This window comes from Pseudophryne corroboree, chromosome 8 (assembly GCF_028390025.1).
Source record: "Pseudophryne corroboree isolate aPseCor3 chromosome 8, aPseCor3.hap2, whole genome shotgun sequence".
Taxonomy (NCBI): Eukaryota; Metazoa; Chordata; class Amphibia; order Anura; family Myobatrachidae; genus Pseudophryne; species Pseudophryne corroboree.
Window position 1 is genome coordinate 223,374,870 of NC_086451.1, and position 27,134 is coordinate 223,402,003.

Sequence of the window (27,134 nt, forward strand, 5' to 3'; positions counted from 1 at the left end):
TTCAGTACCACAAATAGTGTGGAATAATACCCCTTTCCTTGTTGTAGGAGGGGTACTTTGATTATCACCTGCTGGGAATACAGCTTGTGAATTGTTTCCAATACTGCCTCCCTGTCAGAGGGAGACGTTGGTAAAGCAGATTTCAGGAACCTGCGAGGGGGAGACGTCTCGAATTTCCAATCTGTACCCCTGGGATACTACTTGTAGGATCCAGGGGTCCACTTGCGAGTGAGCCCACTGCGCGCTGAAACTCTTGAGACGACCCCCCCCACCGCACCTGAGTCCGCTTGTACGGCCCCAGCGTCATGCTGAGTACTTGGCAGAAGCGGTGGAGGGCTTCTGTTCCTGGGAAGGGGCTGCCTGCTGCAGTCTTCTTCCGTTCCTCTACCCCTGGGCAGATATGACTTGCCTTTTGCCCGCTTGCCCTTATGGGGACGAAAGGACTGAGGCTGAAAAGACGGTGTCTTTTTCTGCTGAGATGTGACTTGGGGTAAAAAGGTGGATTTTCCAGCTGTTGCCGTGGCCACCAGGTCCGATGGACCGACCCCAAATAACTCCTCCCCTTTATACGGCAATACTGCCGTTTGGAATCTGCATCACCTGACCACTGTCGTGTCCATAAACATCTTCTGGCAGACATGGACATCGCACTTACTCTTGATGCCAGAGTGCAAATATCCCTCTGTGCATCTCGCATATATAGAAATGCATCCTTTAAATGCTCTATAGTCAATAAAATACTGTCCCTGTCAAGGGTATCAATATTTTCAGTCAGGGAATCCGACCAAGCCACCCCAGCGCTGCACATCCAGGCTGAGGCGATCGCTGGTCGCAGTATAACACCAGTATGTGTGTATATACTTTTTAGGATATTTTCCAGCCTCCTATTAGCTGGCTCCTTGAGGGCGGCCGTATCTGGAGACGGTAACGCCACTTGTTTTGATAAGCGTGTGAGCGCCTTTAATCATTTAATTTATCTGATTCAGGAAAAACTACAGGTAGTTTTTTCACACCCCACATAATACCCTTTTTTGTGGTACTTGTAGTATCAGAAATATGTAACACCTCCTTCATTGCCCTTAACATGTAACGTGTGGCCCTAATGGAAAATACGTTTGTTTCTTCACCGTCGACACTGGAGTCAGTGTCCGTGTCTGTGTCTGTGTCGACCGACTGAGGTAATGGGCGTTTTAAAGCCCCTGACGGTGTTTGAGATGCCTGGACAGGTACTAATTGGTTTGCCGGCCGTCTCATGTCGTCAACCGACCTTGCAGCTTGTTGACATTATCACGTAATTCCCTAAATAAGCCATCCATTCCGGTGTCGACTCCCTAGAGAGTGACATCACCATTACAGGCAATTGCTCCGCCTCCTCACCAACATCGTCCTCATACATGTCGACACACACGTACCGACACACAGCACACACACAGGGAATGCTCTGATAGAGGACAGGACCCCACTAGCCCTTTGGGGAGACAGAGGGAGAGTTTGCCAGCACACACCAAAACGCTATAATTTTACAGGGACAACATTATATAAGTGTTTTCCCTTATAGCATCTTAATATGTAATAATATCGCCACAAAAATGCCCCCCCTCTCTGTTTTAACCCTGTTTCTGTAGTGCAGTGCAGGGGAGAGCCTGGGAGCCTTCCCACCAGCAGTTCTGTGAGGGAAAATGGCGCTGTGTGCTGAGGAGAATAGGCCCCGCCCCCTTTTCGGCGGGCTTCTTCTCCCGTTTTTCTGACAACCTGGCAGGGGTTAAATACATCCATATAGCCCCAGGGGCTATATGTGATGTATTTTAAGCCAGCATAGGTACTTTCATTGCTGCTCAGGGCGCCCCCCCCAGCGCCCTGCACCCTCAGTGACCGTTGGTGTGAAGTGTGCTGAGAGCAATGGCGCACAGCTGCAGTGCTGTGCGCTACCTTAAGAAGACTGGGAAGTCTTCTGCCGCCGATTTCTGGACCTCTTCTCTCTTCAGCATCTGCAAGGGGGTCGGCGGCGCGGCTCCGGTGACCCATCCAGGCTGTACCTGTGATCGTCCCTCTGGAGCTAGTGTCCAGTAGCCTAAGAAGCCAATCCATCCTGCACGCAGGTGAGTTCACTTCTTCTCCCCTAAGTCCCTCGATGCAGTGAGCCTGTTGCCAGCAGGACTCACTGAAAATAAAAAAACCTAACAAAACTTTTACTCTAAGCAGCTCTTTAGGAGAGCCACCTAGATTGCACCCTTCTCGGCCGGGCACAAAGATCTAACTGGGGCTTGGAGGAGGGTCATAGGGGGAGGAGCCAGTGCACACCACCTGATCCTAAAGCTTTTACTTTTGTGCCCTGTCTCCTGCGGAGCCGCTATTCCCCATGGTCCTGACGGAGTCCCCAGCATCCACTTAGGACGTCAGAGAAATATATGTATATATAATATCACTAGTACTGCAGCCGGACAGGTATATATATTTATTATGTAATGACTGATGACGGACCTGCTGGACACTGTCAGCTCAGCAGCACCGCAGACTACTACAGTAAGCTACTATAGTAGTATGTATAAAGAAGAATGAAAAAAAAAAAACCACGGGTAGGTGGTATACAATATTATATATATATATTATATACAATTATATATATATATATATATTAAACTGGTGGTGATTGATTATTAAACTGGTGGTCAGGTCACTGGTCACACTATCAGCAACTTGCAAGTAGTACTCCTAAGCAGACAATAACAAAATATATTATACTGGTCTGGTGGTCAGTGTGGTCACAATGGCAGCGTGGCACTGACTCTGGCAGCAAAAGTGTGCACTGTACGTTATATGTACTCCTGAGTCCTGCTCTCAGACTCTAACTGCTCCCCACTGTCAGTGTCTCCCCCACAAGTCAGATAATTAATACAGTCACACTATCTAATCTATATCACTTCAGCAAGTAGTAGTAGTATAGTAGTACTCCTCCTAATAATGCTCCCCAAAATTACTACTACTGTGTCTCTCTCTACTGTCTCACTCTCTTCTCTAAACGGAGAGGACGCCAGCCACGTCCTCTCCCTATGAATCTCAATGCACGTGTGAAAATGGCGGCGACGCGCGGCTCCTTATATAGAATCCGAGTCTCGCGATAGAATCCGAGCCTCGCGAGAATCCGACAGCGGGGTGATGACGTTCGGGAGCGCTCGGGTTAACCGAGCAAGGCGGGAAGATCCGAGTCGCTCGGACCCGTGAAGAAAAAACTGAAGTTCGGGCGGGTTCGGATTCAGAGGAATCGAACCCGCTCATCTCTAGCTAATACCCTGGTTCTTTGAGAGTAGCGAACAGCACATCAGCATAGGTATTTTACAGGCGCCTTTTTCAGTGGATTGTCTACAGGTAAAAGGACATCTCAGGGAACTACATAATGGTACAGGTAACAGGACATCGCAGGGAAATAAATAGTAGTACTGGTAACGGTTACATCTTAGGGAAGTAAATAATGGTACAGGTCACAGGACATCTCGGAAGTAATTAATGTTACAAGTAACAGGACATCTCAGGGAAACAAATAGTAGTACAGGTAATAGGACATCTCAGGAAAGTAAATAACTGTACATGTAACAGGACACCTCAGAGAGATAATTATTGGTACACAGGGCCGTTTCAAGATCATTTGGCTCCCAGTTAGAACAGTACAAAAATGTGCAGTAGGACCTCTAGCACCTATATCCTCTAAGGTGACTGCCATTTTGGGTGGGACATTTTCAGCAGTATTCCATGTGGTTGGTAAGACCGCATGGAATACTGCTGCAGACACTAGCAGCGGCTCTCCATGCGATTTCATGGCTCGCAAAGCCCTAGAAACGGCCCTGTTGGTGTATGTAAGAGGACAGACTGTGGGGGGGATTCAGAGCTGATCGTAGATGTGCTAAAATTAGCACTTCTACGATCAGATTCTCTGACATGTGGGGGTACTCCCAGCACAGGGCTAGTCTTCCCCGCATGTCAGACTCTACCCACAGGTGCGAAAGCATCACACGGCTGTAATGCTTTTGCTCCCGCCATGTAACTACCTGCCTTGCAGGTGGCTACCCGGCGTGTTCTGGGTTGCAGCGGCTGCGTGTGATGTCATGCAGCCACCACGGCCCGCCCCAGCAATGGTTTGGACACGCCTGCATTGTCAAGACCACACACCCCAACAGCGTTCTCTAACAGCGTTCTAAGACCACACCTCCTCCCACTCCGCAGCCTGATTGACAGGCAGAGGCGATCGCATCTCATTGGGTGTGCGCGTGCGCACTCCAGAAATTGCTTCAGAGTGCGATCGCTGTTGTAGCAGTGATTGGCTCTGAATTAGGCTCTTAGATTGAGTCAATGAGCCAAGTCAGAACAAGAAGGTGTATTCAGAACCAGATCAGCAGGATTAGAGAGAGAGAAGAAATTGAGTCCAGGCCATACACAGAAACACTAGGGGTGGAATTCAAATGTTGCCACCCTCTCCCTCTCGCTCCTGCCCGCATCTGCCAATGGGAGCTACATCAGCATTTCAGCTTGCTATCCCTGGGGGTGGCAAGCTGAAATGTGTGAATAGTAGAGATGTGTGGCGGGCACTTTCGTGTTTTGGTTTTGGATCTGGATCCCGGCTCGTGTTTTGGATCTGGATAGGTTTTGGCAAAACCACCCTTTCGGGTTATGGTTTTGGATCTGGATGATTTTTAAAAAATCATAAAAATAGCTAAAATCACAGAATTTGGGGGCAATTTTGATCCTACGGTATTATTAACCTCAATACAATTAATTTCCACTCATTTCCAGTCTATTCTGAACACTTCACACCTCACAAATTTGTTTTTAGGCCTAAAAGTTGCACCAAGGTAGCTGTATGACTATTCTAAACGACACAAGTGTGCAGCACAAACACCTGGCCCATCTAGGAGTGGCACTGCAGTGGCAGACAGGATGGCACTTAAAAAAACTAGTCCCCAAACAGCACATCATGCAAAGAAGTAAAAGAGGTGCAATGAGGTAGCTGGATGACTTAGCTAAGCGACACAAGTGTGTGGCACAAACACCTGGCCCATCTAGGAGTGGCACTGCAGTGGCAGACAGGATGGCACTTAAAAAAAATAGTCCCAAACAGCACTTCATGCAAAGAAGTAAAAGAGGTGTAATGAGGTAGCTGTATGACTAAGCTAAGCAACACAAGTGTGCAGCACAAACACCTGGCCCATCTAGGAGTGGAACAACAGTGGCAGACAGGATGGCACGTAAAAAAAAATAGTCCCCAAACATCACATCATGCAAAGAAGTTAAAGAGGTGCAATGAGGTAGCTGCATGACTAAGCTAAGCGACACAAGTGTGCGGCACAAACACCTGGCCCATCTAGGAGTGGCACTGCAGTCCAACTGCACTAATGGCGGATACCGGACGCATGTCTAACACCAACATAGCTGTCAATGCCTCAGTTATCCACTTTGCAACAGGATGACTGCTGTCTTATTTCATCTTCCTCGCAAAGGACTGTTGGACAGTCATTTGCATAGTTGAAGTAGTACAAGTGGCCTTCCGACTTCCCCTCTGGGATGACGATTGACTCCCAGCAGCAACAACAGCAGCGGCAGCATCAGCAGTAGGAGGAAGTGGTTCTTGATCTTTCCCTATTTTATCCTCAAAATTTTTGTTCTTCATTTTTGTTCTGGAGTTATATAACAAAATGCAGCAAAGGAGAGCATACCTTTACGTCACACAGGGCAAACCCTGTAAAAATTATTTGGATTAAATATTAATAACCCCTTTATTTGGAGTAAATAATATACAGCACAGGACAGCACCACTGAACTTATATGGCAGAACCACTGGACTGGACTTATACCGCAGTACCACTGGACATTTACGGCAGTATCACTGGATATATATGGCAGTATCACTGGATTGGATTTATTCTGCAGTACCACTGGATTAATACGGAAGTAGCACTGGACATATACGGCAGTACCACTGGAGTTATAAGGCAGTACCACTGGACTTATACAGCAGTACCACTGGACTGGATTTATATGGCAGTACCACTGGACATATATGGCAGAATCACTGGACATATACGGCAGTTCCACTTGACATATACGGCAGTATCACTGGAATTATATGGCAGTACCACTGGACTTATATGGCAGTACCACTGGACTGGATTTTTACGGCAGTACCACTGGACATATACGGCAGTATCACTGGACATATACGGATGTATCACTGGACTGGATTTATACGGCAGTACCACTGGACTGGATTTATATGGCAGTACCACTGGACGTATATGGCAAAATCACTGGACATATACGGCAGTTCCACTTGACATATACGGCAGTATCACTGGAATTATATGGCAGTACCACTGGACTTATACGGCAGTACCACTGGACTGGATTTATACGGCAGTACCACTGGACATATACGGCAGTATCACTGGACATATACGGATGTATCACTGGACTGGATTTATACGGCAGTACCACTGGATTTATACGGCAGTACCACTGGATTTATACGGCAGTACCACTGGACATATACGGCAGTACCACTGGACATATACGGCAGTATCACTTGAATTATATGTCAGTACCACTGGACTTATACGACAGTATCACTGGACTTATACGGCAGTACCACTGGACAAATACGGCGTATCACTGGATTTATGTGGCAGTACCACTGGACTTATATGGCAGTACCACTGGACTGGATTTATACGGCAGTACTACTGGACACATATGGCAGTACCACTGGACATATACGGCAGTATCACTGGACTGGATTTATATGGTAGTACCACTGTATTTATACGGCAGTACCACTGGACATATACGGCAGTACGACTGGACATATATGGCAGTATCACTGGAATTATATGACAGTACCACTGGATTTATATGGCAGTACCACTGGACTGGATTTATACGGCAGTGCCACTGGACATATATTGCAGTATCACTGGACATATACGGCAGTATCACTGGAGTGGATTTATACGGAAGTACCACTGGATTTTAACGGCAGTACCACTGGTCATATACGGCAGTATCACTGGAATTATATGGCAGTACCACTGGATTTAGACAGCAGTACCACTGGACTGGATTTATACAGCAGTACCACTGGACATATACAGCACTATTACTGAACTGGATTTATACGGCAGTACCACTGGACATATACGGCAGTACCACTGCACATATACGGCAGTATCACTGGAATTATACGGCAGCACCACTGGACTTGATTTATACGGCCGTACCACTGGACATATATGGCAGTATCACTGGACATATACAGCAGTATCACAGGACTGGATTTATACGGCAGTACCACTGGATTTATACGGCAGTACCACTGGACATATACGGCAGTATCACTGGAATTATATGGCAGTACTACTAGACTTATACGGCTGTATAACTGGTCTTGAATGGCAGTACCACTGAACATATATGGTAGTATCACTGGAATTATATGGCAGTACCACTAGACTTATACAGCATCACAGGGACACCACCACTGGACTGATGCAGGACAACACAGCACCACTGCAATGGATTGGACTTATACAGCAGCACTGGACATATGGAAGCAGAGGACACCACCACTGTGACTGGACTGATTCAGCACAACACACCACCACTGAACTGATGCAGCACAACACAGCACCACTGGACTGGACTTATACAGCAGCACTGGACATATGGCAGCAGAGGACACCACCACTGTGACTGGACTGATGCAGCACAAGACACCACCACTGGATTTACGCAGCACAACACAGCACTGGAATGACACACATAAGACAGAGCAAGTCGCCACACCACTTTCCCGCACAGACAGACACTGACAGACACTGAGGAGACATGCCCTCTCACTACACTCTCCAGGACTGGATTTAAAATGGTGGCAACACGCGGCTCCTTATATGGAATCCAAAACCCGCAAGAATCCGATAGCAGGATGATGACGTTTTGCCTCGTTCTGGATTCCAAGTCTGGCAGGAAGTCCCGAGCCGGGCTCGGATCCGGGCTCGTGACATGAAGTTCGGGGGGGTTCGGTTCTCAGGGAACCGAACCCGCTCATCTCTAGTGAAAAGTGACCCGTTTGGGCACCCAAACCGGACTTTTTGTGATTGCACCAATGACTTTAGGTGGGTTTAGCTGCTTTACTACTGCTATGGGCACGATAGGTGTGATAACAGAGGACAAATGTATATTACCGCGCGATGTCCCATCACTTAAGACGGGAGCTTGGGCATGATATATCAATTGAATCTCGCCCTAGGAGTCTGAAAAACACTGACATGCTGGAGACCGGGGGATATATTTACTAACATGCGAGTTTATGGAAGTGCACATGTTGCCCGTAGCATCCAGTTAGATTCTACTTCTAATTTATCTAGCACCTTCCAGAAGATAATAGTTAGAATATGATTGGTTTCTATAAACCAGCACTTTAATAAAAATACCCCTAGGTACAGGGGCGCTTTAAGAGAGGAGTATGCCCATGTACAGCCTGTATTAAACAGATTATTCCAAGTGAGCATTGCTTGAAAGTCTCCCACTTGTCCCCTAGTGTCCTAGCATTGGTGCCTGCATAGTTTCCAACATTGGGAAGAGAGAATGTACCTCCAAACTTTTCCAACATTGGGGAGAGGGAATTTACCTCCAAACTTCTCCCCTACTTACTGTTCTATTGTGAATTTCTTGTTCTGGAAAAAAATAGCAAATGTTTGTGATATTACTGAAATGGTAAAAAATATATACTGTATTCAGTAGGGTTGTAGTATGCATCTGAATACTGACCACATTTAACTCTTTCAGTCCATACACAATTTAACGGTAGGATCCTATTTTTAATGAAAAATACAGTGTGCATATAACATATAAATCTAATCACAGATTTTAAAACAAGTGTAAGATCAAGAACAGCAAAGGTATAGCCATTGAAGACTGTCAGATTTTACTCTGCATATTCTAATCTTTCTGGATGAAAAGTGGTTAACTGTGACTAGCTATGCAAGAGTTCAGAGCTATTATACGGGGACCTGGCTGTGTTCCTGAGATGGTTTGGAAAACAGAGTCTGTAGCACAGCTGGGACACTGTCAGGAAACAACAGAACCAAGAACAAAAAGTCTTTCACCGGGACACCGACTCCGCAAAACCTTATGTTCTCAATAACTGTGCAGGTCAACAGCCAGAGATTTATCCACAGTGGAGGGGACAACCTCCTCATAATTATTCATTACATCCCTCTGAACAAAAGGCTCTAGATCAAGAGCCATCACACATAAAGACGTGTATCCTAGCAGTCCCTGTGCCAACGCCCTGTTCCTTTAGAAACAAGACAGCCTATCCCAGAGGTAGCGTGGGACATCATCAAATCAAAGAGAGGGGATTTAGTACAATCAGCCAAATTGGCTGTTGCAGCTGAACTGGTCATTAGCGACCTATAGAGTTTCATTTCCATCTGGTCTCCAATGACATACACATTCCAGAAGTCTGATGAGTCCAATAACTAAATATTTTGGAGCAGTGCTGGGTAGACAGACTGTTTTCTCAAGCATGCATGCCTGCAGATTGCGGCCATGGTGCAATGGCATGCCAGACCTGTAATGGTCCTCATTAGCTTGATCCCTGTGGTAGCCTGGAGGGGGGGGTTGGTTGAAACATTGAAAGACCTTGTAAAGTGGAGCATCAACTAAAGCATTTTAACTCTTTCAAGAAATATTTTTATTTTTTTTAAAACCTTGTACTATATATACTGTACAGTATATAGCTAAAACACAGAACGGTGTCTGCGGTCTATATTACTGAGTATTGTAACTGAGGGAAAAATATTGTTCTTGCTGTCAGGATTGGATTGGGCAATTAAAGTGCCCTGGAAACATTTCTGAAAGTGACCTTATCTTGTTGGGACCAAATCAAATGAAAGTGATACAAACACTAAAGTAAGAGAGGGTTAGGGCACTGTCATCTCTAACCACAACAGTGATAAGTGACCTGATAGGTGGACTATCAACTGTAGGCGGAGCCTGTCACAGTAGGTAATACACAAGTAGACAAAACTTTTCACTGGTAGGAATTGGCAAATAAACAACCAGGCAGAGTCAGAATAGCAGTGGGTGGAATACACGCCTTGCTTGTGCAGCTTAATCCACAGTAGGGGGAGCTCCCATGGACAGCATTAATGTGATTGTAGTTGAGTCTGGGAAGATCATACCTGTTGGATGAAACCCATTAGATAGATCACTCTATCTGGTGTCTAATCCACTATGATACGCTTGCTGGTTCTAAAGTCTCCCTAACAGTATATGTCCTTAGCCAAGAATAGGTTCCACACTCCCAATGATCTCTGTACCTCTTATTGGTTTGGCCTTCACATGTAACAAAAATAGTTTTCAATATAACTGCTATTTTTATATTTTTTTTTTATACTTTCATGCATAGTAATTTGTCCATTAGTACTGATAGATAGGATAGAGAGAGTATCCATCCTAGTGACATACAATAAAGAGAATCTTAGTGAGCATCATACAGTATAGAGTGTAATTTAGTGACTGATATACAATACACATCCTAGTAAGCACTATATAATATAGGGAGTATGGTGACAACTATACAATACAGGGAGCATTCTAGTGACCACCATGTGCTGTAGAAAACATAGTATTAACCACCACACACTACAGAGACAAATCTTGACAATTAAAGGTGACATCTTCCAATTGCTGAAATTGTAAACAGCGATTCATCAGTGTTACTTTTGACCGCTGAAATTATAATTACCTCATCTGCTAAAATGCATTTGTAAAGAGTAAGTATAGCATGCTTACTCCTTTACTGAGTGCTGCAGATACTGTACCACTGGCAGAGACATAGTTAGCCGTGGCAGGCCCAGCAGAGGGGGGCACCACCAGCCAGGACATCGTGCCCGCATTGCCCTCCGGTAATCACACCCCATCCTCACCGATGCGCACCCCCGTCACACAGCCATAGCCGGCCAGAGTAGGAAGAGGGGTGGTATGGGATTTGTAGGTTTTTTTCCTGCTCATACTCTGAGCAATAAAAAAGAAACTACAAATCCCAAGATGCATTGCACCTCCAAAGATGACCGGCACTGGAGCAAAGGAATAGGGGTGGTAATGTATAGGATTTATAGTTTATCTTTTACTGCTTAGAATCTGAGGGGGGAATGATGGTGTGTTGAGAGATTATGTAGGGGGGAGATGGTGTGCTGAGAAATGTAGCAGGGTGGAAATGATGGTGTGGCTGAGAGACCAGGGGGGGAGATGATGGTGTCAGGGGTCAGGATGTGACACAGGGGGCACAAGTCTCGTTGAACTGCTGTTGTATGATGATGACCTTGTTAATATTTCTACACAAACAGGCATCTTCCAGACGATATGATATCCTACATGAATAGTGAATACCGACTGAAAAAGCCGTCATCCCAGGGAGGATACATCGCTTCAGAGGTTCCCCATTGTGAGAAACCATCATATAGGAAAGGTGCATATGAAATGGTAAGGAATGTTCCCAGAGTGACGAGAAATGGGTGACATGTCATGTTGACACGTCTCATTTTCAGTGACCATGCCCCCTCTTGCATGTGGCCACGCCCCCATTGCCCTGCATTTTAATGGTTTTTTTTTGTATTTCTCATACATTCTAGAGGATGCTGGGGTCCACTTCAGTACCATGGGGTATAGACGGTTCCGCAGGAGCCATGGGCACTTTAAAACTTTTCAAGGGTGTGAACTGGCTCCTCCTTCTATGCCCCTCCTCCAGACCTCAGTTTTAGAAATGTGCCCAGGCAGACTGGATGCACTCCAGGGGAGCTCTACTAGTTTCTCTGAAAAGACTTATGTTAGGTTTTTTATTTTCAGGAAGCACTGCTGGCAACAGTCTCCCTGCTTCGTGGGACTTAGGGGGCAGAAATAGGAACCAACTTCCTGAATAATTTCATGGCTCTGCTTCTGCTGACAGGACACCATTAGCTCCTGAGGGGAACTGAACGCTAGCTGCGGCTATGTGCTCACTCCCACAGCCCGCCGTCACCCCCCTTGCAGAGCCAGAAGTCAGAAGACAGGTGAGTGTTAGAAGAAAGAATCTTCAATCAAAGTGACGGTTAAAGGTACCGCACGGCTGGCGGGAGTGCAGCGCGCCATGCTGCCCACACATACACAGGCACTGCAGGGTGCAGGGCGCGCAGGGGGGGGTGTGCCCTGGGTAGCATGTAACCTACCAAACTGGCTAGAATAAGGGACATAAGTTGCTGAGGCACAGCCCTACCCCCTCCAGTATAAATATCTATATAAAAAAAGCTGAGGAGAAACGCGCCATTAAGGGGGCGGGGCATCATCCTCAGTCAGCCAGCACACTGCTCAGCGCCATTTTTTCTCTCCTCAGGCTGCGGAGACAATGCTGGTCCTCCTCCACTGCTGAGTACAAGTATCAGGGTGACAAACAGGGGGGCACAGTGAAATTTGGTGCTATATATAGTGTAATAATATCTTTATTAAAGCGCTGCAGGTCTGTGGGCATTTTGTGTCTCACAGACGTTTCATTACTGGCGCTGGGTTGTGAACTGGCAAATCCTATCTGTGTCCTTCTGACAGATTTTACTGTGGGTCTGTCCCCTATAAGTCCCGGAGTGTCTGTGGTGTGGTTGTGCACGTGTGTGACATGTCTGAGGCAGGGAGCTCTTCCCCTGAGGGAGCCATTTTAGGGACACAGAGTTGTAATGTGGTGGCTCTGCCGACACACCATGAGCCTGAATGGGTGAAAGAATTACGTGACAGTGTGAATCATATCAGTAAGAGGTTAGATAAGTATGTGTCTCATGCAAAAAACTGGAGAAAATCAGTGGAAGATGTGATTTTTAGTGGTTCTGCTTTTTCATCCGCAGGCGACCCCTCTAGGTCACATAAAAGACCATTTGCACAAATAGTGCAAACTGATACCGACACGGACTCTGATTCCTGTGTCGACACTAGTGATTCCAGGGGAATAGATCCTAAATTGGCAAAAAGCATTCAATACATGATTGTTGCTATAAGGCGCCCATGAACGTCTAAATGTCCAACCGCAAGAGAAGGACACACATGCCGTCCTTCTAAATAGGGTGCCCCACAATGACCACTTATGCCTGTTTGACCGCTGGTTGGTAGCGACTTCCCGCCAATCTGGCTGTCAATAGCCAACTGTAGAGAACAAAACAAATCAAATGTAATCATGGAGGGTGGGAGGGCATACAATAAATGGCAAGAGGAAGTCTGAGGCACATGACCATGCCATATATACTATCCTGAGACCAACCCCTTAAAGCCTGACGGACAACCCTCTGATCCTATAGGAAAAAACCACCGGAAACATGATCTACCTAGCAACTGCTTAGTCATAAAACAACCAATCACAAAAAGTTGGGCTCTTATATGGCCTCAGGTTATGCAGCCTTCAGCTAATCTAAGGTGCCCATAACTTTTTTGTGATTACATAAACCTTTCTTAAGCTAGTTTATCACTAAAATAAAACGACACACACACTGAAATAAAGACACGGACACGGCAGCTGGAGTTAAAGGTCAGACGATATTTATTGATCGCTGACCAACTCTTTAAACTATAATTGTAATTGAATTGGAATTAATTTAGATTGTAAAGTTAAATTTAGATTGGAGGATGGCAAAGGAAAAGTCGCTACCAGACACCAGCTCCAGTCACTTAGATGAAAACCAACAAACCAAGAAGGGGAGTACCCAAACCCTGCCTCCTTCCTGCATAACCCGCATTATGCTGGCCTCACCACTCTTTTCTCTGGAAAACGTTCGGTTCCCGCAGGGGAACGTCTAAATGTCCAACCGCAAGATAAGGACACACCTGCCGTCCTTCTAAAGAGGGTGCCCCACAATGACCACTTATGCCTGTTTGACTGCTGGTTGGTAGCGACTTCCCGCCAATCTGGCTGTCAATAGCCAACTGTAGAGAACAAAACAAATCAAATTTAATCAGGGAAGGCGGGAGGGCATACAATAAATGGCAAGAGGAAGTCTGAGGCACATGACCATGCCCTATATACTATCCTGAGACCAACCCCTTAAAGCCTGACGGACAACCCTCTGATCCTATAGGAAAAATCCACCGGAAACATGATCTACCTAGCAACTGCTTAGTCATAAAACAACCAATCACAAAAAGTTGGGCTCTTATATGGCCTCAGGCTTATGCAGCCTTCAGCTAATCTAAAGTGCCCATAACTTTATTGTGATTACATAAACATTTCTTAAGATAGCTTATCACTAAAATAAAATGACACACACACTGAAATAAAGACACGGACACGGTAGCTGGAGTTAAAGGTCAGACGATATTTATTGATCGCTGACCAACTCTTTAAACTATAATTGTAATTGAATTGGAATTAATTTAGATTGTAAAGTTAAATTTAGATTGGAGGATGGCAAAGGAAAAGTCGCTACCAGACACCAGCTCCAGTCACTTAGATGAAAACCAACAAACCAAGGAGGGGAGTACCCAAACCCTGCCTCCTTCCTGCATAACCTGCATTGTGCTGGCCTCACCACTCTTTTCTCTGGAAAACGTTCGGTTCCCGCAAGGGAACGTTTAAATGTCCAACCGCAAGAGAAGGACACACCTGCCGTCCTTCTAAAGAGGGTGCCCCACAATGACCACTTATGCCTGTTTGACCGCTGGTTGGTAGCGACTTCCCGCCAATCTGGCTGTCAATAGCCAACTGTTGAGAACAAAACAAATCAAATTTAATCAGGGAGGGCGGGAGGGCATACAATAAATGGCAAGAGGAAGTCTGATATGGAAAGGAAAAAATGGACAGCGCACTTTAGGGATGTGGATACCAGGAGAAAGGGGAGAGGGGGGAGGGAAGGGGTGACAAATGCAAAATGTCTATTTTTGCATAAGGAGTGTCAATGATGGATGTAAGCCCTATGTGTGCAATGATAATCGTGAGACAAAATAAACTGTATTTGTTTATTGTTTTGGTTTATACGAAACCCTCTTCAGGTGTGTCGTGCAGACTACCCTTTATAGGTGTACCCTCCTGAATGGTACACTTTTTCCCAGACCCTTGTAGTCAATAAGTCTAAAATGCCACTATCAGGTGTGTCTTGCAGACCACCCTTTATAAGTATACCCTCCTAATGGTATACCCTGTTCAGAAGGACCCCAGCTGGGGTTAATGTCGGGTGTACCCTGGTGAGGGTCACCTTTACCATAGGTGTGGTGTGCCTATGTGCTTCTGAGGGTTCTCTGTTAGTCTGATGTGAATGAGTGTGACAGTTTGCGCGTCCCGCCTGTCAGACACTTCCTGTTGTGCTCGGCTGGAGGTAGCGGGTGTGGTGCTGTGTAAGTTTCACTTACCGCCGGGGGCAGGTTGGTGCGCCTGCCGCCGATTTCTGCAGTCCCATCCAGCGTCCTGCGCTGCCTCCGTGAGTTCTGTCTGCAGCTCCGGTCCCCGGCTCGATTGCAGGCGCTGCTGTGTTGCTCCTGCTCGCGGGTCCCGTCTGCTACTTCCTGGTGTCGGCATCACGTGCTGGGTCACATGAGCGGGCGAAATTGTCCGGAAACGTGTACTCTCCCTCTCCGGCCTGAGAGGGGGATCTGTGGTGTAATGACAGGGTAAAAAGTCTGTATTCAGGGTGTGTATCAGGTCTCCAACGCGTTTCAGCATACGTGCCTTTTTCTAGGATTACATCCCTGATACTCTGGATTGCTTTTAAGCCAATGTCTAATCCGTGATTGGTTGTTAGTGGGTGCCACCCTCTTTGGCAATGGAATGTTCCTTGTCCATCATTTGTCAATAAAGTTCACTGAAATGTATTCAAAGTCTGTCCCATTTATCTGAATGTCTAATTGAATACATGAATCCTATTTGTGTATATATTTATAGAGTCATAAATAATGAATGATAATTATAAGAAAAAAGGGGGGGATTTGCACAGATAGATATTTTGCATTTATCACCCCTTCCCTCCCCCCTTTCCCCTTTCTCCTGGTATCCACATCCCTAAAGTGCGCTGTCCATTTTTTCCTTTCCATATCTGCACAAGGAGGTAGGACACCTCCAGGTCTAGCGGCACTCATCCAAACCCTTCCCCAGTGAGCGCTATCTCTCCCAACCACAAAAGAGGAAGTCTGAGGCACATGACCATGCCCTATATACTATCCTGAGACCAACCCCTTAAAGCCTGACGGCCAACCCTCTGATCCTATAGGAAAAAACCACCGGAAACATGATCTACCTAGCAACTGCTTAGTCATAAAACAACCAATCACAAAAAGTTGGGCTCTTATATGGCCTCAGGCTTATGCAGCCTTCAGCTAATCTAAGGGAGGTTTTGGAAGTTACGGAAGCCCCTCCGGTACCTCAGGAAAAGGATTATTTTTATAAAGAAAAGAAAATTAATGTAACTTTCCCTCCTTCTCACGAGCTAAATACTCTCTTTGAGGGAATTTGGGCAAACCCTGAAAAGAAATTTCAGATTCCCAAAAGGATTCAGGTTGCTGATCCTTTCCCGGCAGAGGACAGGAAAAGGTGGGAGTCACCCCCAGTTTTAGACAGTGCTCTGTCACGCTTAACAAAAAAGGTGATTCTCCCTGCACCTGGGATGGCTTCACTAAAGGAGCCGGCAGACCGCAAAATGGAGTCTACGTTAAAATCTATTTATGTGGCCAATGGTACAATGCTCAGGCCCACCATTGCTTGCGCATGGGTGAGTAGTACTATCGAAAAATGGTCAGATAACTTGTCATCTGAAATTGACACGATAGATAGAGACGAGATTCTCCTAAAGTTAGGTCATATCAAAGACGCTGCTGCATACATGCTAGAAGCCATGAAGGATATTGGACTTTTAGGTTCAAACGCCGCTACCATGGCAGTCTCGGTTCGGAGGGTGTTGTGGATTCGCCAGTGGAATGCTGATGCAGATTCCAAAAGAAATATGGAGGCTCTCCCGTATAAAGGTGAGGCCTTGTTTGGAGATGGGCTAGATGCGTTGGTCTCTGCGGTTACCGCAGGTAAGTCGACATATCACTCTCAGATGCAGTCCTTTCGGCCCAACAAATACAGAAAGGCCAAAGGTTCCCCCTTCTTTGCAGGTAGAGGGAGAGGACGAGGAAAAAAGCCTGCAGCATCTCCCGGATCGCAGGAGCAGAAGTCCACCCCTGCTTCTACCAAATCTGCAGCATGACTCTGGGGCTCCCTTGTGGGAGTCCACTCGTGGTGGGAGCACATCTGAAACTTTTCAGTCAGGTCTGGGGTCAATCTGTCCTGGACCCATGGGTCTTGCAAATAGTGTCCCATGGATACAAACTGGAGTTTCAAGACGTCCCCCCATGCCAATTTTTCAAATCAACCTTGCCAGCTTCTCTTCCGGACAGAGAAGTTGTAACAGCTGCAATTCTAAAATTATGTCAGGATCAAGTCATTGTCCTGGTTCCCGTGTCGCAACAGGGAGAAGGGTTTTCTGCAAGCCTCTTCGTAGTTCTGAAGCTGGATGGCTCGGTCAGACCAATTTTGAACCTGAAATCGCTGAATCTTTACCTGAAAAGATTCAAGTTCAAGATGGAATCTCCGAGAGCAGTGATTTCCAGTCTGGAGGAAGGGGACTTCATGGTGACAGTAGACATAAAAGATGATTACTTACATGTTCCCATTTATCCTCCTCATCAAGCTTATCTGAGATTCGCGGTACAGGATTGCCATTACCAGTTCCAGACGTTGCCGTTCGGACTCTCCACGACACCGAGGGTATTCACTAAGGTGATGGCAGAGATGATGGTCCTCCTTCGACAACAAGGAGTCAATATAATTCCTTACCTGGACGATCTCCTGATAAAAGCGAGATCCAAGGAATGGTTGGTGCAGAGCATTGCACTCTCCCTGTCAGTTCTCCAACGACACGGTTGGATCATGAATTTTCCAAAGTCACAATTGGAACTAACGACAAGATTGTCCTTTCTGGGGATAATACTGGACACAGAAGTACAGAGGGTATTTCTTCCAGTGGAAAAGGCTCTGGAAATCCAGAGACTGGTCAAGCAAATTTTTAAGCCAACAAGAGTGTCGATCCATCAATGCATTCGGTTGTTGGGAAAGATGGTAGCGGCCTACGAGGCCATACAGTTTGGCCAATTCCATGCCAGAGTATTCAAGTGGGACCTGTTGGACAAGTGGTCCGGATCCCACCTGCACATGCACCAGAAGTTAATCCTGTCCACCAAAGCCAGGATTTCGCTCCTGTGGTGGCTACACAGTTCTCACCTATTAGAGGGACGCAGGTTCGGGATTCAGGACTGGGTCCTAGTAACCACGGATGCAAGTATCCGAGGCTGGGGAGCAGTCACACAGGGAAAAAGCTTCCAAGGAAGATGGTCAAGTCAGGAAACCTGTCTTCACATTAACGTGCTGGAATTGAGCGCCATTTACAATGGCCTTATACAAGCGGTGCATCTTCTTCAAGATCAACCCGTGCAGATCCAGTCGGACAATGTAACAGCAGTTGCGTACATAAACCATCAGGGCGGAATGAAAACAGAGCAGCAATGGCAGAGGTGACAAAGATCCTCCTCTGGGCAGAAAGACATGCAAGAGCTCTGTCGGCAATTTTCATTCCGGGAGTTGAGAACTGGGAAGCAGACTTCCTCAGCAGACACGATCTCCATCCAGGAGAGTGGGGCCTCCACCAAGAAGTCTTCGCAGAGGTGACAAGTCTTTGGGGAGTTCCTCAAGTAGACATGATGGTATCTCGTCTCAACAAGAAGCTTTAGAGATATTGTTCCAGGTCGAGAGACCCTCAAGCAATAGCAGTGGATGCACTGGTGACCCAGTAGGTGTTTCAGTCGTTATATGTCTTCCCTCCACTTCCACTGATACCAAAAGTTCTAAAAATCATACGAAGAACAAAAGTTTGAGCGATCCCCATTGCCCCAGATTGGCCAAGGAGGGCTTGGTATCCAGATCTTCAGGAGTTACTCCTAGAAGATCCTCGGCATCTTCCTCCTCGCGAGGACCTGCTGTAGCAGGGGTCGTGCGTATATCAAGACTTATGTGGCTACGTTTGACGGCATGGCTGTTGAGTGCTGGATCGTAGCCCGAAAGGGTATTCCAAAAGAAATTATTCCCACACTTATTCAGGCCAGGAAAGGAGTAATGTCTAAACATTACCACCGTATTTGGAGAAAATATGTGTCTTCGTGTGAATCCAAGAAGGCTCCAATGGAAGATTTTCAGTTAGGACGTTTTCTCCATTTTCTACAGGCTGGTGTGGATGCGGGCCTACGATTGGGTTCAATCAAGGTCCAGATTTCGGCCTTATCAATTTTCTTTCAAAGACAATTGGCCTCCCTTCCAGAAGTTCAGACGTTCATGAAAGAAGTGCTGCACATCCAACCTCCATTTGTGCCCCCAGTGGCACCATGGGACCTTAATGTGGTGTTGCAGTTCCTGCAATCAGATTGGTTTGAACCACTGAAGGAGATAGAATTGAAGTTTCTCACTTGGAAAGTGGTCATGCTGTTGGCCTTGGCATCCGCAAGGCGGGTGTCTGAGTTGGGGGCCTTGTCCCACAAGAGCCCTTACCTGATCTTCCATGAAGATATAGCAGAGTTGAGAACTCGCCAACAATTTCTTCCAAAGGTGGTTTCGTCTTTCCATATGAACCAACCTATTGTGATGCCAGTGGCTACTGACACCTTCACTGCGTCAAAGTCTCTTGATGTAGTTAGAGCTTTGAAAATTTATGTTTCAAGAACAGCTCGGGTACGGAAAACAGAGTCTCTGTATGTCCTGTATGCTCCCAACAAGATTGGGTGTCCTGCTTCTAAGCAGACCATTGCGCGTTGGATCAGAGGGACGATTCAGCACGCTCATTCCATGGCAGGATTGCCGATACCAAAGTCGGTAATTGCCTATTCTACTAGAAAGGTGGGCGCATCCTGGGCGGCTGCCCGGTGGATCTCGGCATTACAACTTTGCCGAGCAGCTACTTGGCAGGGCTGTAACTAGGGGGGAGGGGGGCTAAGGGGGCAGGTGCCCCGGGTGCAGTATTTGAGGGGGCGCCAATGAGTTACAGAGGAGCAGGTTTTTTCTGTTTAGTTTTTTTTCCGGCAGTGCCGTGCTGCTCCAGTGAGACAGCAGACAGCTCCCAGGGCAATGTATCTGACTCACCTGTCTGCCCGCTGCTGGCTCCAATGCTGTGCGGGTGATCTCCAGTACCTGAGATCTCTCCCATGTTGGCTACTGTCTTAAACTCTCTTCTGTGCCATGCAATGCTGCGACTAGCATGCGGTGCACCATACAAGCTTTACTATAGAAGCGCACTATGCACCCAGTTAGCAGTATCAACCTACGCTTTGCCTCCCAGATGGGGGGATTTGGTGTAGCTTATAGGGGGGTGTAGCGCAGTGATGTAGTGTTCCATATAGGGTATGTAGTGTGGTCATTTATTGCAGTATATAGGGGCATGTAGTGCACCAATGTGGTATAGCATATAAAGGGATGTAGTGTAGTGATGTAGTGTAGCATATAGGGTATATAGTGGAGTGCATAGGTGCATGTAGTGTAGTGATGTAGTTCAGCGTGTAGGGGATGTAGTATAGTGATGTAGTTCAGTGGATAGGGGAGTAGCGCAGTGATGAAGTGTTATGATATAGTGCAATGTATGGGGACACACAGAGGAGCATGTCATTGAACACGCTGGCGGGGCATGTGACGCATAGGGCATTTGAGGCACATAGGGGAATATTGTCCAGTAGTATACCCTTTTTTCAAAATGTTTGATAATCTGATTATTTTAGTCTGATAGGGTTTTTTTTTGTAGTGGTGGGTGGGGGGTGGGGTGGTGGGGCTCCAAATTACTGCCTTGCCCCGGGTGACGAAAATCCTAGTTTCGGCCCTGTACTTGGTCAAGGGCAAACACGTTTGCAAAGTTTTACAAGTTTGACACCTTGGCCGATGAGGACCTAAAGTTTGGTCAATCGGTGCTGCAGGGTCATCCGCACTCTCCCACCCATACTGGAGCTTTGGTATAACCCCATGATACTAAAGTGGACCCCAGTATCCTCTAGGACGTATGAGAAAACAGGATTTTAATACCTACCGGTAAATCCTTTTCTCCTAGTCCGTAGAGGATGCTCAGCGCCCGACCCAGTGCGTACTTTTCCTTTTTGCGTTTGTAGTTAAACAGATGTTGTGTTACAGTTATTTTCAGCAATTTGCTGCAATTGTTCATGCCCATTGGCATGTGTTATGTTGAATGCCATGTATGCGGCATGGTTGAGGTGTGAGCTGGTATGAATCTCACCTTTAAATTATAAGTAAATCCTTTCCTCGAAATGTCCGTCTCCCTGGGCACAGTTCCTATAATTGAGGTCTGGAGGAGGGGCATAGAGGGAGGAGCCAGTTCACACCCTTGAAAAGTCTTAAAGTGCCCATGGCTCCTGCGGAACCGTCTATACCCCATGGTACTAAAGTGGACCCCAGCATCCTCTACGGACTAGGAGAAAAGGATTTACCGGTAGGTATTAAAATCCTATTTTTTTCTTTTTGGAGGGGGGGGGGGGGGGCACCATTCAGCTTCTTGACCTGGGCGCCAAAGACCCTAGTTATGCCTCTGTGTACCAGTAATGAGATGGAAGAGCAGGCTATGATGCATTGCTATATGTTGGAAGAAGACATACAGTATAATTAGGTGGCTGGTCCTAGAGGATGGCTCAGCCACCAAGAAGTGAATAAATGTTAACCAGCTCTGATAAACTCAAGTCACGCAGACCTGGGTGCAAAATGTGTATATATATATATATATAGATATTATATATTTATATATATAAACATGAATAATTTCAAAATTAAAGCATACCCATGAGCAGGGGTTAAAGTGGGCCGGAATGGGGCGGAATTGCGTTCCGTCACCTCCTTCTGGAGGCGGAATCATTCCGCCTCCGCCAGCCCACCTTCCCCTGGTTATACCCGAACAGATTCTGCAGATGAGCCGCGCTGCATGTCTAAATAGATGAGGGAGACGGGTGGCACTACAGTGACATGGCCCGCCTCCCCCCTCCTATGGCAAGCTGGGAATGAGACGCAGTGACGTCATGGAGCGGCGTCTGCCTCAATCCCAGCGGCGCGCCGCACAGAGAGCAGCAGAGGAGCTGCTGCTGGACTTGAAAGAATGCCGTCGCTGTGCAGATTTGGAGCGGGCACAGAGATAGGAGCACCCACACAGCCCCTACCTTACACACAGCTGCACCCACTCTGTTCTGGATGTGGGAGGTGCACACAGCAGCCCACAGGGTCAGGTGAGAGAATGCTGAAGGGAGGTATGGGGGGGGGGGGGGTCTACTTATATCACATGTCTCTAAATAGTATTCTGAGGTTTAGGTGTTTTTTTTTCAAATCGTTGTTTTTTTTTTGTTTTTTTTTTTGGGGAAGGGGATTGGGGGGTGTTGTTAGTACTCATTGAGGATTTCTAGGGTTGTTATTAGTGAATAGGGTTTGGGTTCTTTGGGGTGTTATTAATGAATGAGGGTGTTGGGTGCTTTGGGGTGTTATTAATGAATGAGGGTGTGGGTGCTCTGGGGATTTTATTAATGAATGAGGGTGTGGGTGCTTTGGGGTGTTATTAATGAATGAGGAGTGTGGGTGCTGCTGAGGCATTAATGGTGGATTGGGGTGTGTTAGGTCAGGTTATGGATCTGCTTAGCTGACAAATGAAACAAAACTAATATAAAGAGTGTGTTGGGGGCAGCAGTGACTAGGGCAGTGGTTCTCAACTGTGTACCGTGCCTCTGGACTAGTGGCAATCAAAAGAAGGGGCGGCTATTTCAAAATCTGACATGAGCCAATTACGGCTCGCGGACTGGCAGCTTCTCATTAGCTGGTGGTCCGGGAGCTATGAATGGCGCACAATTGGCGCCAGATTCAAAGTGCAGCCTTGCTTCTTTTGAATAGCAGCCGGTCTGTGAGCCAGGACTATCTGGCAGCCGCTGCCAGCTTTATACCACAGCCAGGACCTTTTGATTCAGGCCACAGCCACTGATGCAGGAGACCCAATGCTCCAGAGTCCAGGCTTTCAGGATGCAGGGGGTGAGAAAGAAGCAGGGGGTGAGTTGGGGGAGGGCGTGAAAGAAGCATGGGGTGAGACGGGGAGGGGGTGAAAGAAGCAGGGGGTGAGTTGGGAGAGTGAGAGGAGCAGGTGGTGAGTTGGGGGAGTGAGAGGAGCAGGTGGTGAGATGGGGGAGTGAGAGGAGCAGGTGGTGAGATGGGGGAGTGAGAGGAGCAGGGGGTGAGATGGGGGAGTGAGAGGAGCAGGGAGTGAGTTGGGGGTGTGAGAGGAGCAGGGAGTGAGTTGGGGGAGTGAGAGGAGCAGGGAGTGAGTTGGAGTGAGAGGAGCAGGGAGTGAGATAGAAGCAGAGGCTGAAAGGGTCGCAGGGAGTGAGAGGTGCAGGGGGTGAGATGGGGGAGTGAGGCACAGGGAGTGAGAGGTGTAGGGGGTAAGAAAAGGAGAGAAAGATTCAGATGATTAGACACAAAGGAGAGCATATAGGGAGTATGGGCTACCTAGGATGAAGATATGGACACATGAGGAGAGTGACAGACAAAGGAAACAAGAGAGAAGTGAGCAAAGGTTGTTCAACATATACTGCTATATTGTGAATCGAATCTAAAATTAGGAGGGGGAGGGCACTGCTGTGGGCATTGTGTGTGCAAAGGGCACTAGTATGTTGGGCGGGCAATGTGAATAAGAGTGTGCTACTGTGAGGCATTATTTTTAATTAGGGGTACTTTTGTGTGGCCATGCCCCTTTCTTGTGAGGCCACAGCCCTTTCTTGGGGCGCGCCTTCGGCGCGCATAGGGAGAGGGGTCGTGGGGGAGATGAGTTCCCCCACCTCTCCAGTACCACTTTAAGCCCTGCCCATGAGCCACCAGTCTACTTGGAAAACTCCCTATGAATCCTATGTTCTCTGCCTTCCACTGAGTTCCATATTTAACATAAATTCTGATTAAAATACACATAAAAAATGTGTTTACACATATGCTGAGGTATAAGCTTTACAAGATGTGTGCAGGTCAGAACCAGTTGCAATGAACTCGGTTTACACTTGGCACGCATCACATATACTTAAGCCCATGTTTTGCACTATATGTTTTGCTTGTGAAGCACGCAACATAAAAGAGAATATATAGGGCCTTATTCATAGGCGTGCGCAGCACATTTTATTAGGGGGTGCACCATTGGAGGGGTAAGTCTAGCACCGCCTTTTGGGCGTGTCTAGTACCATCTATTGATGGTCAACGCAATATAAAATATCCACCCTTGTACCAATCCTAATAATCCAGATACATTGTCAGATGTTGTGGTGTGCACCAAACAAACACCCCTGATGGCACTCACTGCAATTACACTGCTCCTCCTCAGCCTGGTCTGGCTCCCCCTCTCTTTCCCCTGCAAGCTGCAGCAGCTTACTTACAAGTCAGTCACTCACTGACACTGACAGTCGCAGACTAGTACTGCTGCTGCTGGAAAAACGAGTGACGTGTCAATGCTGCTGCCGGCCGCCTGCCAGTATTGAATTTGTCTTCCTAAGAGGATCGCTGGCTGCATGCTGATCCTCATCAGTGGCTGGCGTTGGCATAGCATAGAAGGAAAGAGGTGGGCGTGTGGCGGGAGGGCGTGCGAGCAGCATGACATCACGCTGTTTTTGTACATTGAGGTGGAGCCAGGAGTTTGAAAGCCGGCGGCAGTGGCACCCTTGATTAACCCAGGCGTCTGGTCAGTAATGCAATCCTGACTGGGTGCAGCGCAGAGGGGACAGTAATCAGCCTGCTCAGCGATCGCTGCATCAGGCATTTGAGATCGGGGTGCCAGACATTAGGGGGTGCCTGTGCACACCAGGCACCCCCCCTGCGCACGCCTATGGCCTTATTCAGAGATGGATGTAGTAGTATGGCCTATAATTTTCCACCTTGGGTACGAAAATAAAGCTACAACATGCACATAAAAATATATGAACAAGCAATGACTATCAGTTTCAGGGATGAATTTACAATCAGTTAATGTGTCAGATACTTATGATGTTGGTATAAAAGTTTAGTGGGAACACATACTCACCTATGGGCAACTGCATGTGAAAGAGTATCTGGAACTGTGCCAAATTTCATGTTTCTTGAGATATTGGGGACAGATTAGTACAATGGGGTATAGATGGGTCCAAAGGAGACAATGCACTTTAAATTTCTTCAACTGGGTGTGCTGGCTCCTCCCCTCTATGCCCCCTCCCACAGGCAGTTTAGAAAAAAGCGCCCTCAGGAGAGGATGCACACTTTGCAAGCTCCAGAGTTTTTCTTCAATTTCATTTAAACTTTTACTTATTTTGGTATGCTGTTTGGACAACAGCAAATCTTCGCCGTAGGAGTTAGCGGTGGGAGACGGTCACTGGCCTCATGAGGTGCTGAGCCGCTTCTCCGCTGCAGGACCACCGTCCTGAGGGGCTGTTTGTTCAGTGGGGCACTGCGCCTTAGCTGTTGCAGCTTGCCGCACACCCCTAACAGAGTCTGAAGGTGATCGTCGTGGTGTGTACAAACCGGGGGCCCCGCTAGGGGGGACCCCCGTTTCATTGTGCGGCAGAAGCATGGGTGAGGCATATGGATACCTCCTGAGGGGGACCCGCGGGTGCCCCTGCGTGAGACTGGCGGGAGGTGTGTTGTACCAAGCATTTATGTGAGTCTACACAGCCTGTGGCGAGATAGCCAGTATAAAACTTATTAGTAGCTCCAGCGCCATAGTAGGGGGAAGAGCTACATCAGAGCGGGCTCAGCGTCATTTTGGCGCCTTCCTCTGCATAAGCAGCAGCAGCCTCATACAGCTCCTCCAAATGGTCACAGGATCACTAGTACCGGGTGTAGAGGGGGAGAATCGCTATTAGTGCACAGCTTACATTCCTCTGGGGAATTTTCTGTACAGCTTTATAACTTATATATATTACTACATAAAATTATGACAGTCTCACTGGGGCTATTTAGTCTGTGTTGTATGTGTATTGTTTCTGTATTTCATTATGGTAAAACAGAAGTCATGCAATGTATGTAATGGCAGATTCTCCCCTATTTCATCGGGCTCCATATCCTGTGAGCAGTGTAGTCAGTCATCACAAAATGCTGATAACAACATGGGGGAGAGACCAGAGCCTTCTTGGCTGGGGGTTATAGAAACTATGATGTCAGATATGTCATCCCAGCTCACTGGCAATGCCAACAAAACACAAGATCTGCAACAAGCAGTAGCTAGCCTAACTGCCAAGGCTGATGCTTCCCATCCCCCGCTGTGTCTACTACAGGTGCACAAAAATGTGCTTTACCTGCAATTTTATCAGATTCTGATGATATGTACAGGTGGATGGGGATGATGGGGATCCCATTAGTGGGGATTCCACCCCTACACAAGGTATCGAACCCCTCATATTGGCCATACGGGATGTGTTCAAGCTCCCCGTGGAGGACTCTACTAATCAGCAGTCATGTTTCCTCCCTCAAGACAAACTGACAATCACTTTTCCTGATTCCAAGGAATTGGATGATTTATTCAAATTAGCCTGGAAAAATCCAGATAAAAAATATCAGGTGTTCAAAAGGATTTTAAATACCTTCCCATTTGACCCTGAAGGCAGGAAATTCTGGGAAGAATCTTCAGCAGTAGACATCTCAGTCTCTCACCTTTCTAAAAAGGTGGTGCTCCCTGCTCCGGGCTCTTTTTCGGTAAAGGACCAGGGGGATAGGGAAATTGAGACCACTCTGAAATCTATCTACACTGCTGCAGGTGTAGCTCAAACACCGGTCATTGCTGGTTGCTGGATGACACATGCCATTAATACATGGGCTACTCAGATTCAAGAGGGTCTTTCAGGTGATATGACCTTGGTTACTACTGTAACTTTCCTAAAACACATTCAGGACACGGCAAGAGTCCTCTGTGACTCCCTTAAAGAGATTGGCAATATAAATGCTAGAACCACTGCTTTGGCTTTGTCTGCATGAAGAGCCATATGATTGCGTCAGTGGATGGCAGATGCTGACTCCAAACGTAATGTGG

The 27,134-nt window shown here is 47.0% G+C and overlaps 1 long non-coding RNA gene across 1 annotated transcript in view; it reads left to right on the forward strand.

Moving 5' to 3' along the window:
- The window catches only part of LOC134947637 (uncharacterized), a 125,766-nt gene that overhangs the window by 79,665 nt on the left and 18,967 nt on the right, over positions 1-27,134 (forward strand). Inside the window, exon 2 of the long non-coding RNA XR_010182670.1 lies at positions 11,397-11,532. This is a non-coding gene — a long non-coding RNA (uncharacterized LOC134947637). The remainder of the gene's footprint in view (positions 1-11,396; positions 11,533-27,134) is intronic.